The sequence below is a fragment of the Salvia splendens genome, chromosome 12, assembly GCF_004379255.2.
Source record: "Salvia splendens isolate huo1 chromosome 12, SspV2, whole genome shotgun sequence".
Classification (NCBI taxonomy): domain Eukaryota; kingdom Viridiplantae; phylum Streptophyta; class Magnoliopsida; order Lamiales; family Lamiaceae; genus Salvia; species Salvia splendens.
The window spans coordinates 17,140,832-17,160,501 of record NC_056043.1 but is presented as its reverse complement, the minus strand read 5'-3'; the positions used below and the strand labels follow the sequence as shown (position 1 = coordinate 17,160,501).

The window sequence follows — 19,670 nt, the reverse complement described above, 5'->3', positions numbered from 1 at the left end:
TCCTACATATGCAAATGGGGTGATGAATTAAGGAGTTAATTAATCATAATTAACGGTGTAATTTGGTCAAAATCAGGATTAAAAACGTTGACCGTTAAAATTTGCCGGAAAAATTAGTTTTGGAAAGATTGTGATCCGAGCTGAAATATTTGGGATGCGAAAATTCAAAAGACAATGTTTAGGACCAAAATCGTAAAATGAACAATTTAATTGAGAAACATTATGACCAAGAAATTAAACCATTTTAGTTGACCAATCTCATCTAAATAATGATCTCCAAGGTAAGTTATCTTATCTTGCTTCACATATTCACCTCATACAATTAGTTCCCTATACAAACTTGGAAAAAAATATCTGATGCTTATATTATGCAATCATTATCGATTTTTAATAATCAAACATACCAAACTTCTCATGTCTATATAAATTCTTGGATTCAAATAATGTTTAGGAATATAACAATGGTCTTCCCCTTAACATCGAAGATAAAGACTTAGTCCTCATTTCTTCGTATTTATGCATTTACTGAAATTTCTGTAAAAGTAAAACTAATTTTTCTCAAGTCATACGGGTTAATAGCCTCAAATCTCCAAACTCTCACCATATGATTAATGTTCACTTTTCCATACCAAGAGGTGGTGGATTCCTATTGATGTGTGGAATTATTACTTTAGGAAGCTTCCTCAAGGCAAAATTTTTTTACATAAGCATATGCAATTTTGTTTAAAACAATTATTAAAGATTGTATTGGTGAGACACTTCCTAGTCGAGCTTTATTTCATTGCAATATAGTGACCCTATACTCTAAAAACCTATACCCTGAAACCTAAATTCTAAACCCTAAACTTTAAAATATACTCATCATGACCAACAAATGAACCAAATATCAATAAAAATCTCCCTCCGTCCCAGTTCAATTTTACTTTGTTGATCACTTATTCTATTTTGGGGGTTTTAGATTTGTATTCAATACCTTAGATTGAGTCGGCCTACTTGATAATCCTTACTGGTAGTAGATGTTTTTTTTTACCTAAAGCTTGGCTGTAAATTGTAACAGAAGAATTGTCTTAAATAAATTGAACATCATCAATTTTAATGTTTAAAATCCCCAACTTTGTAGCATATGAAATGTAAAATAATTAAGATAATCTTATCAAAAACTATAATTTAAGATTGCACTGGTGAGACACTTCCTAGTCGAGCTTCATTTCATTGCAATATAGTGATCTTATACTATAAAAACCTAAACCCTGAAACCTAAATTCTAAACCCTTAACTTTAATATATACTCATCATGACCAACAAATGAACCAAATATCAATAAAAAACTCCCTCCGACCCAGTTCAATTTTACCTTGTTGATCACATATTCTATTTTTGGGGTTTTATATCTGTATTCAATACCTTAGACTGAGTCGGCCTACTTGATAATCGTTACTGGTAGTAGAGGTTTTTTTACCTGAAGCTTGGCTATAAATTTGTAACTGAAGAATTGCCTTAAATAAATTGACCATCATCAATTTTAATGTTTAAGATTTGATATGCCAATAGCATCTATGTTATTTTCCTTTAAAACCTTTTTATTTTTTTCAATTTTTATTAAAGAATTCATAATGTTAAAAAGTAAGAATCGTGTAGATTATATATTTATATTGTCCATTTATTAAAGAAATACACTTTTAATTTAGTCGATGCAATTATGGACAAAAGTTATAAAAATGTAATGTTTTGAATTGCATTATTTTGTTCTTTTCTTTTTTCATATCTTGATTATAGTGTATAGTATTTATTAAAAAAATAGAAGTATTTTAATACTTACAAAAAAGGAAAATTAGAAATAAAATATAAAAATTGGAGTATGAAATAATGCTATTTTGAAGAAAACATTTATCCATCACAAGCCAATACTAACAAAAATGAATTAATTTTAATTAATTCATAAACAAATAAAAATACAAAAACTATATACTGTGTTGTTAAAAACTCAACCAAGACTTTTAATAAGTGTTCCAAAATTATTGCTCTTTATAACTAAAATTTATCAGTACCCGTTAGTTTATTTTTATTTGAGTGAAATATTATTTCAAAAATTGCTTATTTAATACACATTGTATAACATTTTATTATTTTTCGTTTTTTGTCAATCATTCTTGAACTAATAACAATGTATAAATATATACTATTAAAAGCAAAAACAATATGTAGAAGATTTAGAAGAATACCTAAAATCAAGCAATTTTTTTTTGTAGAAAATAGCAGGTTGAGTGAATTCTATCAATTGTCATGTATTTATTGTCCAAACAAATAAATATGATGATGGTTGTGGGGTGGGGGTGGGTGGGGCGGGGGCTATTCTAAAACCTTTCAATTTCCTCCATTTATGATAAAGAAATTTAAAAACTTTACAACTATTTCGGTCGTGAAAATGGAAACAAAATTAGGAGTTTTAGATGTTAAATGTTTAATATAGTTAAGAATGCAATAATATAAACAATTATATGTATAATAACTTTCAGAAAATGGGATGGGCAACAGTTTCCGTTACTTCAAATGAATGAGTAATGCACCAATTTCACAATTTAATGATATCATATCTCTCATAGCTAGTAACTGACGACATATGTATAATAATTTATCAATATATCAAAAGCTTAAATGCTTATTCCATAAATGCTTATATTATAATATTTTTATAATACTTTACAATTCTCAATAATGCAAATATTCTTTTTGTAAAATATATTTAATATAATATATTTTATTCAGCATGATCACCTATAGATAAGATAATTAGATTCTCTATATAAAATCAGTTGTATCCCATAATAATTCAGTGCTAAATCCTAATTTCAACAATAATATTATTAGTAAACCAAAATTTGGTAGTAGACTATTTTATTTTGTTTGAACAACTAATTGTTTAATCAACTCGATTATACATATTATGCACCACTTATTAATTCATCATAAGTGATAAAATATTATTTTTGTTGACACCACTTAATATAATTATAGCGCAAGTGACAATATAAATATACAAAAATAATAAATTGTGTAAAGATGAAGATAAATATTATGCATGTTTCGAGTTAAGGATGTTACAATTCTTCTATCTCTAAGAATTGTAAAAAATATTAGGATAAAAATTCTCGAACCATATACATGCGGTACTCTAACTATTGTAATAAAGAAAAAGACAACAATAAATGAAATGGAAATTACAATGAAAATTATAAAATAAGCCGAACTATAAGTCTGGTCGAAAAATCATCTTTCCGCAAGACAAATTACATCACGGTTAGTGCTCTCGAATTGACGTATTATCCTCAAAGATGAAACGACTTCCTCCTAATGGATATAACATCTCAAACCCGCTAGGGATCGATGAACATGATGGAGTTCCAAAAATTGAGCAATACAATGTTCCTAAAATATACAATAAAATGTTGAGAGCTTGAGAGAGAATGAGAATGTTTTTGTTGATGTGTAATTCATCTACAACTCCATGCCTTTTATAGGCACAAAATTAGGATATAAGAGATCATAGAATTAAAATATCATAAATGATAAAATTAATAGAATAGAGGTTACAAATTTGTTGAATGCTCCCAAAGTGCTAATTAAAATATTTAAATAAATATTCATGAGATGATGAGAGTTACATTCTATGGAGTAATCTAATGTAGTACATTCTAACAGCATAACACGTTGTCAAACTAATAAGAAGGGTCAACCACAGTTGTAACAGCCACATTAATATAATTTCATAAACATAAAGGGACGAAATTATAACTATAACGGCCACATACAAATTCCACTCTATAACTATTACTACATAGTATTTTATAAATATTCAAATTTATCCCATAACTTTTAAATATATCAAAATATGGCCAAAACTCAACCTTTATATATGTATAGATTACAATACTTCTTTTTGTAAGCTAAATGAGAACACAAATATCTAATTTTTTAATTTTCATCTTATATTTATTCAACTAAAATATTTAATATTTCATCCATTCCATAAAAATAAAGATACCATTTTTTTATCCAGACACAAATAAAAATATTTCATTTTCATTTATAGAAAATTCTCTCCGACTCATTATCTATATATCAATTTATTTACTTATTTACATCTTATTTAACTTGATGAATTCAATAACAAAGTAGGAATTTTTCTAGGCCTAAAAAAACAAAATTGAAGGATTATTGTTGAATTAGTAGGCAACCAATTCTATATAAGTGAATTTGTAAATCTGAAAAAATCTATATTCTCACTTATACAGACGTCATATGCTCTATATGACATAAAATATGAATATGACTAAAAGATGGTTTCAAACTTTCGATATGTGTTGTAATGAACATAACTTAAAATGCTGGATTATATTTGTGTATATTGTTATTATGTTTTGTTTTTATGAGGAATAGAATAGATGTGGCAAAAATGAAACCTAATAAGTATGCCTAAACATCCGAGGTCCGGCCCAATTGCTTCGAAATTCTCTCAATATATTTAGGCCAGCCCCGCATATATGCAACAACAATTTTGCCTTATACAAAATAATGAAAAATAAGTAAATTCACAAATATTACGACACACTAATGTTGTTTTTATAATAAACATGAAATTAAATTAAAGAATATATATATATATATATATCAATTTTGTAAAGGTTGAATTATAATAAAAATAAAATATTAGTTTAAAGCAACATTTACATAAATTAGTATTATTTATTGTGATAAATAATACTCACTCCGTCCAATAATAAGAGTCACATTTTGTCAGTCCGTCCAACAGTAAGAGTCATATTTGAGATAAAATCATATAGGCGTCATTCTAGCTATTACAATCAAAGAAAAAAAAACTATAATAAGTGGAACAGAAATCACAATGAAAATAATAAAACAAACCGAGCTATGATTAGTCGAGTCGGGAAATCCCTCTTTCCGCAAGACAAATTGTGTCGCGGCTACTGTGCTCGAATTGACGTATTGTTTCAAAGATAAAACTCTCTTAGCATATAGTAACACCTCAAACCCGCTAGGCATCGACAAAATTGATTGAGCTCCGAAAATCTAGCAATACAATGCTTCTGAAATACTGTCACGACCGCACTTCCTAAGGATAGAAAGCACGGTGGATCGCGACTAGTGGGGGAATTAAGAAGCGGGGAAGAAGGGGTAGCAATCAAGGAAGTACGACATATAGATCAAAAGATGAAATTCCATTATCAAAACAAAGTTTCAAATCACGAAGTAACATAGTGTGAATGACATAGTTCAACAACTTAAAGAAAAAGTAAATAATCTTAAGACTTAGAGTAACAGAAGCAATTGAGAGTTTGACTACTACTATGTATGAGGACACAGTAGTAATCGGAACATTTATTGAATAAAAATCTTGGCTCATTGCTCAACATCCTCCGCCTCCCGTCCTCGCTCAACCTGCACATAGGGAAAACATAAGCAGGGGCTGAGTACTTGATGCACCCAGTGAACTCATGCCCGAAATACATTTATCGTTTAAGTTATGTCAAGCCATCATTGAGTAAAACTCGGGTTTTACTTTAAAAGGCCGAGAAACACTAAAATCATTCCTTAAAATAGTCTCCACGCAGACAAACATCATCCTCCATCATATACCATATCTGAACCATCATGTGAAACGAGAATGTGGCCACAAACTCGATCACTGGACCGGCCAACCTAGAGGACGGCTCACGATCCCCATCAGTGCACTAGCCTAAGTCTGGCTTAGCCCCTACTTAGACCCGAATTCGTTAACCATCAAAGTCTAGTAGAACTTTATTCTAGTACACAAATCAGATAGGCAATTCAAAAACATAAAATACGACATGACATAATATTTAAAACCACACTTATTTCACCATAAACATATCATTTCAAATAAAAGAGATTAAGTAATAAAGCCCACCTCAAAAGCTTAGAGTTTTCCTTAGTAGCTTCTCGTTCCGACCTTAGCGGCTGTGCGAACCACCTTTTCAGAAAATACATAAAGTACCCATCAAATCTCGGTAACGAAGATATTTAGAATGCATGCACTCTAAGTAAAATCTTTAAATTCATTTTCTCAGTTTTTCGTGCATTTTCGATTATTTGGCGGCCGCCCAAGGCGTCGCGTGCGACGCCGGTCGGCCGCTTACGCTCGTTCTTTCCTCCGTTGGCTCTTCGTATTTTCCATGACGTCGAAAAAAATATTCTAAAATTTAATTAAGCACATAATTAATTTATCGCAATTATTTCTCTTCGTAAATATTTTTTTTACTTCGCACTTAGGGTAGTATTATCCGCCTTTCGAAATATTCCGGGATTTAATTAAACAATTTTCCGCAGTTTAATTTAATTGACGGCCCAAAGTTTTATTTACTTAGCCCACATTATTCCTCCAATTAAATTTAGGAAGCCCCAAATAAAATTAAAGAGTCCCAACTAAAATAGCCTCCCAATAAAAACAAGGCCCACAAAAAAAAAAGAACAAAAGAGGCCCAACTATCACTCTACCCTCTCCACACCTCTCTCTCTTCCTATCTTTCTCAATTAATTAATTAGGAGCCCAATTCTTTCCAAACAAATGGGAGCAAGCCCAAGAAGCTTTTCTTCTTCTTCCTCTCCCTCATGGCCGACGCCCTCTTCAAGTGGAGACCCTCCAATCTCCAACTTCTTCACCTTCCACCTCCCACAATTAATTCTACAAAATCAAGAGTCACCCATGTTATAACTTATGTTCATTCATCTTTCCTCTACTTTTCTACTTCAACATTTCAAGAAAGAAAAAAAAATTGAGAGAGAGGGCCGAGAGATATAGTGAGAGCCGAAAGAGAAGGAAGTAGGAACTTCTATCATTCTTGCTCCTCCACCACCAAGTTCAATCCTTCTTCAGGTATAATCTCTTTTCAATCCCCAAAACATGAATTTTTAGTACATATATATTTCCTACATCATTTCACAATTCACCTTCCACAAGTAATTCCAACAATTTAACAATCAACTTAATCGAACACTCGCTGTATGTAATCGAAAGTCCAAAAGAACATAACTTGGTAATAAAAACATACCTTGCGGGACGTTCGGGATAAGTACGGGGCTGCCCGGAGGGAATCGGGGCTTTTTCGGGTCGGCGGTGGGGACGCCTCTGGGCTGTCCGACCACCGACGGCTCGCTGTAGACGTCAGCGGTGGCTGGTGAAGCCGACTAGAGCAGAGGAGCTCGATGGCAACATCAGCGTCACGTCTTCCCGACGAAATGGTAGTAGCGTCGCGTCTTCCCGGCGAGACAGCGGTGGCGTCACGTCTTCCCTCCAGCAGTGGCCTCGTGTTGCCGACGGCGAGCGGTCGGCTGAAGTGGAGCTTGTCGGAGTTGAGTTGAAAGGCGATGAGATTCGTTGGAGAAGCCAGCACCAGCAGCAACGGACGGCGACAGTAGTGACGGAGGAACGGCGGCGTGGAAGGAATTGAAGAGACACCGGCGGATTTGGATGAAATCCGCTGGTTTACGTTGGCGAGATAGAGAGAGAAGGAAGAGAAAGATAGGGAGAGAGAGAGAGAGGTGTGGAGAGGGTAGAGTGATAGTTGGGCCTCTTTTGTTCTTTTTTTTTGTGGGTCTTGTTTTTATTGGGGAGCTATTTAGTTGGGCCTCTTTAATTTTATTTGGGGCTTCCTAAATTTAATTGGAGGAATAAGGTGGGCTAAGTAAATAAAATTTTCGGCCGTCAATTAGATTAAACCGCGGGAAAATATTTAATTAAATCCCGGAATATTTCGAAAGGCGGATAATACTACCCTAAGTGCGAAGTAAAAAAATATTTACGAAGAGAAATAATTGCGATAAATTAAATATGTGCTTGATTAAATTTTAGAAATTTTTTTTTTCGACGTCATGGAAAATACGAGGAGCCAACGGAGGAAAGAACGAGCGTAAGCGATCGACCGGCGTCGCACGCGACGCCTTGGGCGGCCGCCGAATAATCGAAAACGCATGAAAAACCGAGAAAACGAATTAAAAGATTTTACTTAGTGTGCATGCATTCTAAATATCTTCGTTACCGAGATTTGATGGGTACTTTATGTATTTTCTGAAAAGGTGGTTCGCACAGCCGCTAAGGTCGGAACGAGAAGCTACTAAGGAAAACTCTAAGCTTTTGAGGTGGGCTTTATTACTTAATCTCTTTTATTTGAAATGATATGTTTATGGTGAAATAAGGGTGGTTTTAAATATTATGTCATGCCGTATTTTATGTTTTTGAATTGCCTATCTGATTTGTCTACTAGAATAAAGTTCTACTAGACTTTGATGGTTAACGAATTCGGGTCTAACTAGGGGCTAAGCCCTACTTAGGCTAGTGCACTGATGGGGATCGTGAGCCATCCTCTAGGTCGGCCGGTCCAGTGATCGAGTTTGTGGCCACATTCTCGTTTCACATGATGGTTCAGATATGGTATATGATGGAGGATGATGTTTGTCTTGTTAGGGTTTTGTATATTATAGAAATCACCTTTCGAGTGAGTGGATACTGTAAAACTCTACTTGTTATTTTCCAATGAATAAAACAGATTATTTTTGTCATAATGTTGTTATGTTTTACATTTAATGGTTGTTTATTGCATATTTAAATGTGTAAGAACGTAACAAAGTCTAAGTCTTTGTTCTAGTAGACCGGTTGTGGGCGTCGTCCACTTTAAGGTATCACGGTCAGTTCTGAACAAAGAAAAAGAAGAATTTCACAACCCAGATAGGCCTAGACTACCTATCGTGAAAGGTTGCAATGTCAGTCCGATTATTTCTAAGCCTTATTGAAATAAGATGATGTTGGTGTGGTATAGCACTGAATGGATCTAACAGCAAGACGAGTCTTTATGCTATCTACTGAAAGACGAGGTCTTGATAATAATTTTTTAATCAATGTACGTTAGCATTGAGCATACGATATTGAGTATCTACTACTTTGACTTACCAAAGGTGCGGGTTTTTCGTAACCCAACGATCCAGGTATATTGGGTAGTGGTGATCATTATCTAGCGGTGCTAGGATTGCTATTACGTTGAATCGTGCGCGAGGAGAGTCTCGTTTGATAACATCCACAAGAGGAACTCGAAACAAGGTTTTATTATTCGGAACCTAGCTAGTTGGAGTTTGATTACTCTATGAATAATAAATAAGAGTTTCTTGCTAAGTCCATTCTTGGAGATTAAATATGTAGCAGACATTAATTAATTAATGGATGTTTCTATCTTAAGCGCGGGAAATGAATTGAACGCAAATAAATGAAACCCGGAATACTTGTAATTTTGGATTTGGAAAGGCAGTGCAATATTACTTCTGTAGTGGCTACTTGTAATATTCCAATATAAGCTTATATTAAATTGTGTGTTCAATTTAATTAGTAAAAAGCTAATTGGGTGAGGCCTGATCCAATTCTTCCTTAGATCACTGACTGGGCCCAATTTGTGACTTAATATAAATAGGAGAATAAAGGAGACAGAAAACAACTTTTACATAAAAATTCCGTCCTCTCTAGAGAGAGAGTTCGAAATTTGTGCCTCCTCTGTGAGCAGTTTATGTCTTCCATTATTCGATTCCTAGTACGTTGGTGAGATTTGCCCACACAAATATCAGCGTATAGTCCGGGACACCAGTCAGAAGATCTGAGGTCTTGTATTGAAGATCTTCACGTGGAGACGGAGCAAGCCATCATCGATTCTTGATTGAATCAACGAGGTAAATTGGATAATTCCGTAGTAAGCATGTTTTAGGGATTTTATATGCTAAAGCATGTTTTAATTCAAGTTATGAGCATGATACATGTGATAATTGCACGAATAGAATTTGTCTGAATAATCTGCTAAATAGATCAAATTCATGTGATCAAATATTTCTGCACGCTTCCGCTGCCAACCCCTTCAATTGGTATCAGAGCCAGCCTTTGGCTCTGATTATTTGGATTTAAATTTCGCGAAATTCATGTATGCATGTCCAATTTGATTGCGAAGCATGTTCTTGGTGTTTTGTTTAATTTATTATGCATGATGAACTCAAGAACTCTCGAATCAAAGAACTTGAATTGCTCGATCGTACAAGACGTGCAATCTGTCGGCGCTTGCGCCGAGACGGATCGAACCACGCGCGATCGAGGTAGGGATGTCGAAACAGTGGGAGCCGGGGACTCTCGATCACAGGGCGACGCACGGACGAGCGAGGGCTCGTGCGCGTCGCAGGCCGAGATCGCACGCCCCAGACACACCCGCGTCAAGACCGACATGGATGCTGGCGTGGTGCGGCGGTTCGACAGAGAATCGGCCGAGACACCGAGACGCGAGGGAACTCCATCCCTAGGCGGAAAGACCGAGACGGGCGCTCGCCGCTGGCTGAGTCGCGGTGACACCCAATGGCTCGACGGGCCGAGACGCTGGCGCGCCACCTGCGCACCGGTGGCCGAGACGCTGCGTGCGTCATGTTCCGACGACGAACTCACCGAATCTTCGTCGTTCATCGTTCGTGCGAACCTCGTACGATGAGATAACGATGAAGGATTATTTTAATGATTATTTAATTATTTAATTAAAAGATATCATTAAAATATTATTATTTAATGGAAATAAAATCTTCAAGGAAGATTTGCCTAGATTTAAGAATATTTTTATTATTATCTATATCTATGGAAATAAATAATATTATTTTGATTCCTAGATGATATGGATGAGAATAATTTAATAGTTTCCTAATATTAATCTAGATTTAAGGAATATTTTTATTATTTTCTATATTTATGGAAATAAATAATATTATTTTGATTCCTAGATGATATGGATAAGAATAATTTAATAGTTTCCTGATATTTATATATCTAAGATCCAAATAAGGATAGATATGTATGAATACATTAAATAATAAAATATCTCTTCCTAATCTTGAACAAGGAAATAATTTGAATTTATTTTTCATGTCTTATTAAGGATTAAATAATTTAATAGTTTCATGTCGCGTCTTCCCTGCAGCAGCGGCCTCGTGTTACCGACGGCGAGCGGCCGACTGAAGTGGAGCTTGTCGGAGTTGAGTTGAAAGGCGACGGGATTTGTTGGAGAAGCCGGCACCAGCAGCAACGGACGGCGACAGTAGTGACGGAGGAACGGCGGCGTGGAAGGAATTGAAGAGACACCAACGGATTTGGATGAAATCCGCTGGTTTACGTCGGCGAGAGAGAGAGAGAAGGAAGAGAAAGATAGGGAGAGAGAGGTGTGGAGAGGGTAGAGTGATAGTTGAGCCTCTTTTGTTCTTTTTTTTGTGGGCCTTGTTTTTGTTGGGAGGCTATTTTAGTTGGGCCTCTTTAATTTTATTTGGGGCTTCCTAAATTTAATTGGAGGAATAAGGTGGGCTAAGTAAATAAAACTTTGGGCCGTCAATTAAATTAAACCGCGGGAAATTATTTAATTAAATCCCGGAATATTTCGAAAGGCGGATAATACTACCCTAAGTGCGAAGTAAAAAAAATATTTACGAAGAGAAATAATTGCGACAAATTAATTATGTGCTTGATTAAATTTTAGAATTTTTTTTTCGACGTCATGGAAAATACGAGGAGCCAACGGAGGAAAGAACGAGCCGAATAATAAAAAATGCACGAAAAACCGAGAAAACGAATTAAAAGATTTTACTTAGAGTGCATGCATTCTAAATATCTTCGTTACCGAGATTTGATGGGTACTTTATGTATTTTCTGAAAAGGTGGTTCGCACAGCCGCTAAGGTCGGAACGAGAAGCTACTAAGGAAAACTCTAAGCTTTTGAGGTGGGCTTTATTACTTAATCTCTTTTATTTGAAATGATATGTTTATGGTGAAATAAGGGTGGTTTTAAATATTATGTCATGCCGTATTTTATGTTTTTGAATTGCCTATCTGATTTGTATACTAGAATAAAGTTCTACTAGACTTTGATGGTTAACGAATTCGGGTCTAAGTAGGGGCTAAGCCCTACTTAGGCTAGTGCACTGATGGGGATCGTGAGCCGTCCTCTAGGTCGGCCGGTCCAGTGATCGAGTTTGTGGCCACATTCTCGTTTCACATGATGGTTCAGATATGGTATATGATGGAGGATGATGTTTGTCTGCGCGGACACTATTTTAAGGAATGATTTTAGTGTTTCTTTGCCTTTTAAAGTAAAACCCGAGTTTCACTCAATGATGACTTGACATAACTTAAACGATAAATGTATTTCGGGCATGAGTTCACTGGGTGCATCAAGTACTCAGCCCCTGCATATGTTTTCCCTATGTGCAGGTTGAGCGAGGACGGGAGGCGGAGGATGTTGAGCAATGAGACAAGATTTTTATTCAATAAATGTTCCGGTTACTATTGTGTCCTTATACATAGTAGTAGTCAAACTCTCAATTGCTTCCGCTACTCTAAGTCTTAAGATTATTTACTTTTTCTTTAAGTTGTTGAACTATGTCATTCACACTATGTTACTTCGTGATTTGAAACTTTTATTTGATAATGGAATTTCGTCTTTTGATCTATATGTCGTACTTCCTTGATTGCTACCCCTTCTTTCCCGCTTCTTAATTCCCCCACTAGTTGCGATCCACCGTGCTTTCTATCCTTAGGAAGTGCCGTCGCGACAAATACACACTAAAATGTAGAGAGATTGAGAGATAAAAGAGAATACTTTTGTTGGTGGGTAATCCATCCACAACTCAATGCTTTTTATAGCCACAAAATAAGGACATGGAAGGTCAAGAAATTAACACACTACAAAACCACAAATTAAGACAATGAAGGTTACTTAGTGAAAAGCCAAAGGACTCCCATGATCACCTTCCACTACTCACGCCATACTGGTACATGTAATTTCTTTGCATACTGTTACATGTAATTTGATGTGGGGAATTGATCTACATGATTGTGATGAAACATTAGTGATGGATTATATCAACATTATCACACATTTAACCCAATAATACTAAAAAAAATTATAAAGGAAAACAGAACACGGACATAATATTAAATTAATCAAAGATTTCATTTCTCTAATTACTACATAAATAAATAGAAACCTTTTCATTTTTCAAAATTTATTACAAAATTTATATTGGAAATCTTGTTATTTTCTCCAACCGTGCTATGCACGACCCATTTTATTTTTCTCAAAATATGAAATATTTATTTAAAATAAGAAGCCATATCATTAAATGGATCTAAAATTATAAGTATAAATACATAGACAATAATACATTTGAGTAAACAAAATGTCTATTATTCTTTATTGTCACAAATTTTAAGACTCTTCCATACTACGTTGTTTAAAATGAGTTCCAATGGCATTAAAAATAAAAACAATGATATAATATATAAAATAATTTCAGCATCATTAAATTATTTCTTACAGACTTTAAATGGCATTGAAAATAGAATTTTGTTTTAGTAATTAGACATTGCGAATAAACTAAATAAAATAAAAAATAACATAATTAAATAAGATTTTTAAAAAAGTATATAGTACTCTATAATAACAATATGGTAAACAATTATAGATATAAAATTGTTATAAATTTTAAAATTAAACCAACATGAAAATATTTATTAATTACATACTTCAATACTACAACTAAAAAGTATAATGATGACAATGATATCGTCATAAAAAAGATAAAATAATGTACACTACAAAACCACAAAATTAAGACAATGAAGGTTACTTAGTGAAAAGCCAAAGGACTCCCATGATCACCTTCCACTACTCACGCCATACTGGTACATGTAATTTCTTTGCATACTGTTACATGTAATTTGATGTGGGGAATTGATCTACATGATTGTGATGAAACATTAGTGATGGATTATATCAACATTATCACACATTTAACCCAATAATACTAAAAAAATTATAAAGGAAAACAGAACACGGACATAATATTAAATTAATCAAAGATTTCATTTCTCTAATTACTACATAAATAAATAGAAACTTTTTCATTTTTCAAAATTTATTACAAAATTTATATTGGCAATCTTGTTATTTTCTCCAACCGTGCTATGCACGACCCATTTTATTTTTCTCAAAATATGAAATATTTATTTAAAATAAGAAGCCATATCATTAAATGGATCTAAAATTATAAGTATAAATACATAGACAATAATACATTTGAGTAAACAAAATGTCTATTATTCTTTATTGTCACAAATTTTAAGACTCTTCCATACTACGTTGTTTAAAATGCGTTCCAATGGCATTAAAAATAAAAACAATGATATAATATATAAAATAATTTCAGCATCATTAAATTATTTCTTACAGACTTTAAATGGCATTGAAAATAGAATTTTGTTTTAGTAATTAGACATTGCGAATAAACTAAATAAAATAAAAAAATAACATAATTAAATAAGATTTTTAAAAAAGTATATAGTACTCTATAATAACAATATGGTAAACAATTATAGATATAAAATTGTTATAAATTTTAAAATTAAACCAACATGAAAATATTTATTAATTACATACTTCAATACTACAACTAAAAAGTATAATGATGACAATGATATCGTCATAAAAAAGATAAAATAATGTACAATACAAATAAAAAACATATACATATAAACATTAGAACAATAGTTCGTAAGATATGAAAAAATTATTATTTTCATCCTTAATCTCCAAATTCATGATTTATGTATATGTGTGAAAACAAATGTGATAGTTTATTATCTTCTTCTTCTTTGCTTCCTTTCATCATTTCGTTGCTTTAGGTGTTTTCTTTGCATGAAAACAATGGAGTGATTGGTAAAAAAAAGAACTATTATAGCCTTGGCCATAACTCGTCTTTTATATATGTATAGATATAGACTTATAGAAAAATTAGATAGACAAAATAACATTAGATATTTTTGTGTGAAAACCTTATTTTACTATCTCCAGAAGGGAGTAAAAGAAAACCTAGTAGCAACCCTCGCATTCTCCACATCACTCCCATCATCTCCATCATCTCCAAGGCCCAAAAGTTCAAGCTATAATAGCAATCATGAAAATGAACATTATAGCTTGAAGACATTCTATAGCATTTAAACATCACACAAAACAAAAAACCTAAAGAATGTATGATTACCACTTCTCCTAATGAGATTTAAGATATTGTTTATCAAAAGCTATAATTTAAGATTGCACTGGTAAGACACTTCCTAGTCAAGCTTCATTTCATTGCAATATAGTGACCCTATTCTCTTAAAACCCAAACCTTGAAACCTAAATCCTAAACCCTTAACTTTAAAATATACTACTCATCATGACCAACAAATGAGACAAATATCAATAAAATTCTCTCTTCGTCCTAGTTCAATTTTACATTATTGATCGCTTATTCTATTTTGGGGGTTTTAGATCTGTATTCGATGTCTTACACTGGGTCGGCCTACTTGATAATCCTTACTGATAGTAGATGTTTTTTTACCTGAATCTTGGCTGTAAATCCATTGATATGCTTATATCAAGAAAATGTTTTACAATAGAGCTATGTGAACGGTAAACAAAAAAAAATCTTGCTTGCATTCATCCAAGCATCTATTCACCCAATGATATTATTTATTGGAGCCGAAGTAGTGTTTTTACAAAAGATAATGTAGCAAAATCAATGTTTAGGCTATATCAAACACAAATATCTCAAACCTTTTCTTTTCTCTTCATCACCTTCTTTTCTTTCTTGTCCTCAACAACAACAAATATATTAACATAAAAATAATAGAAAATTGAATGCATAAACTGATAGAAATAGCGATTAGTAAACTAAAGAAAAAAATCTCCAAACACAAAACAGTTGAGAGAGCGATATGATGGCTCAAAACAAACTTTAATAGTAATAGACAAAGGGGAAAAACATCATATAGAAACTGATTCATGTTAATATCGTTATAGAGTAATGAAAAACATATAGCTGAGTGAGTGGATTATAAACAATCAAATCTCCTATATTTATAGTCCAAAAATAGAATTATAGGAGACTCTTTCAAAACCTTCCACTTTCTCCACTAACAATTTGAATTTATAATCCTTATAACTTCCCTGATATTAAAATCCACAAATCCGACAAATAGGTTAATATTAAATTTAAAAAAAATTAAATGACAGCCTCATTGTAATTCAAGTAACGCACACTTTGCACAAATGTTGGGCATTAAATGCATAATAATTATTGAGCATTCAATTATTTACTATATTAATCATGTGTATAATATTTTGGTAAAATAAAATGAGAGCGACTTTGAGCACTATCTCACAATTTATTTTACACTAGTATTACACATGTGCGATGCACAGATTAAGATATTTTTAAAATATTGATTTTAGATTGAAAAATCTATTAAATGAAATTAGGAACAATATAATATAAAAATTAAGACAAAAAAAATTATTACTCTCTCTGTTCATTATTAGGAGTTTTGGTTTACCATTTTAGTATGTCCGTAACAATATTATTATATGGGTCTAAAATTGTAAATTTGTTATAAACATATACAATAACACACTTGATAAAAGTAGTAAACTTTATTAGTGTATAAACATTACTTATTCTTAACAAATCTATTTTATAAAATATTATTATTTAGTTTACTGATTTTAAATTATAGCATGTGTCATTTTATTTTATTTCTCTGAAATAGTAATATTTATGTCACGCTCGTATTTTCTAAGGATAGAAAACAAGGTTGATCGTGACTGGGGGAGGATTAAAGAAGCGGGGAAGAAAGGGGAAAAACATACGCATTTGACCAAAATCTTAATAACTGAATTAACCTTGAAAACGTCATAATATTTTCCTAACAATAATACCAACTCTAAGGAAATAAACAGTGGACAGTAAACAATTTTCAAACGAGTTAGACTCTGCACGAATAAACAATTCTAAAGAAAAGGACTCTTAGCGGAAGCGTTCAAGACACAGAAAATGCCGAGTATGAAGACACGACAAATCCAACAATTATTAATCATGACAAAACAATCCATGAACTCTGCTCAACATCCTCCACGTCCATCGCCGCTCAATCTGCACATTAAGAAAAACAATATGTATGGCTGAGTACTTGATGCACTCAGTGGACACATGCCAAAACATAGTTTGTCAAGCCATAAACAAGTGATCTTGGGGGTTTTAATTAAAAGAAACCCAAGTACACCAAAAACATAAATTTCACAAGTTCGGTCGGCCGACCATTTTCCATCCACATTCATAATCACCATATCTGAACATACATGACAAGGAACGTGGCCACGAACCAAGTCACTAGACCGGCCAACTCCAAAGAGATAGCACACGATCTACGGGGTGTACACTAGTCCGAGCAGGGTTTGCGGCCCTACTGGGACCCGAATTCGATTTAACATACATGGCATAGCCACTTCAGATAGGTTCATTCAAAAACAAAACATGGCAAGACAAACACTTTCCACCTCCTTTCACATAAAGAGTATTTAGGACATAGTCCTTATTTAAAAAGAAAGCCCACCTCAAACGCTTACTCCTCAATCACTTTCTGTTCCCACCGCAAACAACGTGCACAAGCTCACCCTTTTCGAAATAACATGATATGCAAAAAATCAGACTTTGCGAAATAATAATAAAAAAAATGCATGCATCCTAAGTGTGTGCTCAATTTATCCTTGTTCACATATAGTGAAACTTCATATATTAACCCTCAGTCCAACAACGGATCTGGAATTAGCAAACAAATTAAATATAGCGGTCCTAACCAATACTCATTTCTTTCAATTTTTACTAATCTGTAATAGGCCAAAAGATTCAATTCCAATACCATAACTCAATTAATATATAAACTAGTTCAGCCTCCAGTTAAACAAACAATGAAGAAAAAGTCAGTAGCTAAAAAAATGCTCCCAGTCACCATACATGTACTCCCTTCACAACATGTATATGCACTAGCATAACCCCTAACTCCTCACTGATTTTGAAAACACAAGAGTAAATCTAAAATAGATATTTAAAAAAACAAAAAAAAAGAAGACACGTACTGCCCTTCCATCTCATGATGAATAATATCTACTAAAAGAATTTTAAAATAATGTTCTCATCCAAACACATACGTACCTACACTATAAAAAGGGAAAGAGAGAAATAGTACTATTTAAACTATACTCCCACATGCATCCCTTTTCTCAATTAAATTCTAATTAGCCCATAGCCAATTGCATATCATGGCCCAACAAAAGCATTAATAAAATACCTAACATTTAAACTAAAGAAAAAAAAGAAGCAGTAGCTAAAATATTTCCTGCCACCACACGTTTAATTATCCAAACTTAATTGGTCAAAAAGAATAAGAATCTGTAACTTTAATATACTCCCTGCTTTAAACCCGTTAAAGAATACAAAAAAAGAAAAGAAAAGGGTTGTAACTTAATTTACTGCCAACCATCACGACATCTCTCTCTACCTCAAATCCCTCTCTGTTCTTCCTCCATCTCTCTCTACTGCCATTCTTCCACAGTTCACCAAAACATCGAGCTCATTGTCAAAATTTCTTCACAGAAGCACCAATTTCGTACCTCTCTCCCCCCTTTTCCCCAAATTTTAAACCTTTTATTTCAATTTTTTCTAATACGTTTGATTCAAATATTTTTGGGCAGGCAAGGAAATTTTAAGAATTTAGATTGAAGGGGAAAGTAAGAGGGCAATTTTCACTAGTACTAAAGATTGAAACTTTATCAAGAAGAATCATTCCACTGTTTCAAAAATTCCATCTGGTGGACTATCGTGAGTGTATGGAACTATAATATGGAATTGAAAAAAAAGGGATACCTTTGGGAAGAAGAAAGTTTGCACCACAGAAGGTAATCACAGCTCTCCCAGTTTCTCTTTTACACTGTGATGTTTGAGATTTTTGGTTATGGAATCAACAAGTGTTGGAGATTTTCGTATTCAATGGAAGGAGAAGAAATTACCTTGACGGAAGAGGAGAAAACTGTAGTAGGTTTTTCTCACAGATTTTACTTGGATGTGAAAGACGTGAATGTGGGATATTAGACTGATGGATATTGATTTATTTGGTTGTTGGAGAGATTTTAGGAGTGGAGGTCATCAATCAATCAATCATTCACATCCTCTTACCATAGTGCGACGAAAGTGTGGCCACACTATTCGCCCACGAGACCGGCCGACTTGCAAGGACGGCTCCCGATCCCACTTGTGTACACAACCTGATAGGGTTTGCTGCCCTACTCAGACCCGAATTCGTTTATCATAGCCCTATAGCCTAATGGAGCGAACTCACAAACTAGGCATCAAGCATAATCTCAACATAGCTCTATAGCCTAACGGAGCAAGCTCAAACGAACTAGGCGTCAAGCACAATCTCAACATAGCCCTATAGCCTAACGGAGCAAGCTCAAACGAACTAGACATCAGGCAACAATCTCAACATCAAAACAATCATGGCATGACATAACACTTTAAACCACCCTTATAGCTCCACAATCATATTTTTGAAACATAAAAGAGTTTAGTAAAAGAAAGCCCACCTCGCTTGCTTAGACAACACAATACGCAACTCAAAAGCAACCCTCGTTCCTTATGCTCACGTACGCACAACAACCCTTGTCAACACCACAACACAATCAGCCTTCCATCAATACAAT

General features: G+C 33.6%; 1 long non-coding RNA gene across 1 annotated transcript; it reads right to left on the bottom strand.

Annotated features, from left to right (window-relative positions):
- Nucleotides 1–16,784: 16,784 nt before the first annotated feature.
- Nucleotides 16,785–19,059, bottom strand: LOC121758013. Its single transcript, XR_006041303.1, has 4 exons — nucleotides 18,978–19,059; nucleotides 18,835–18,898; nucleotides 17,525–17,586; nucleotides 16,785–17,064 (listed from the first exon to the last, which is right to left on the bottom strand). It is a non-coding gene; the product is annotated as an uncharacterized LOC121758013 (long non-coding RNA).
- Nucleotides 19,060–19,670: the final 611 nt, after the last annotated feature.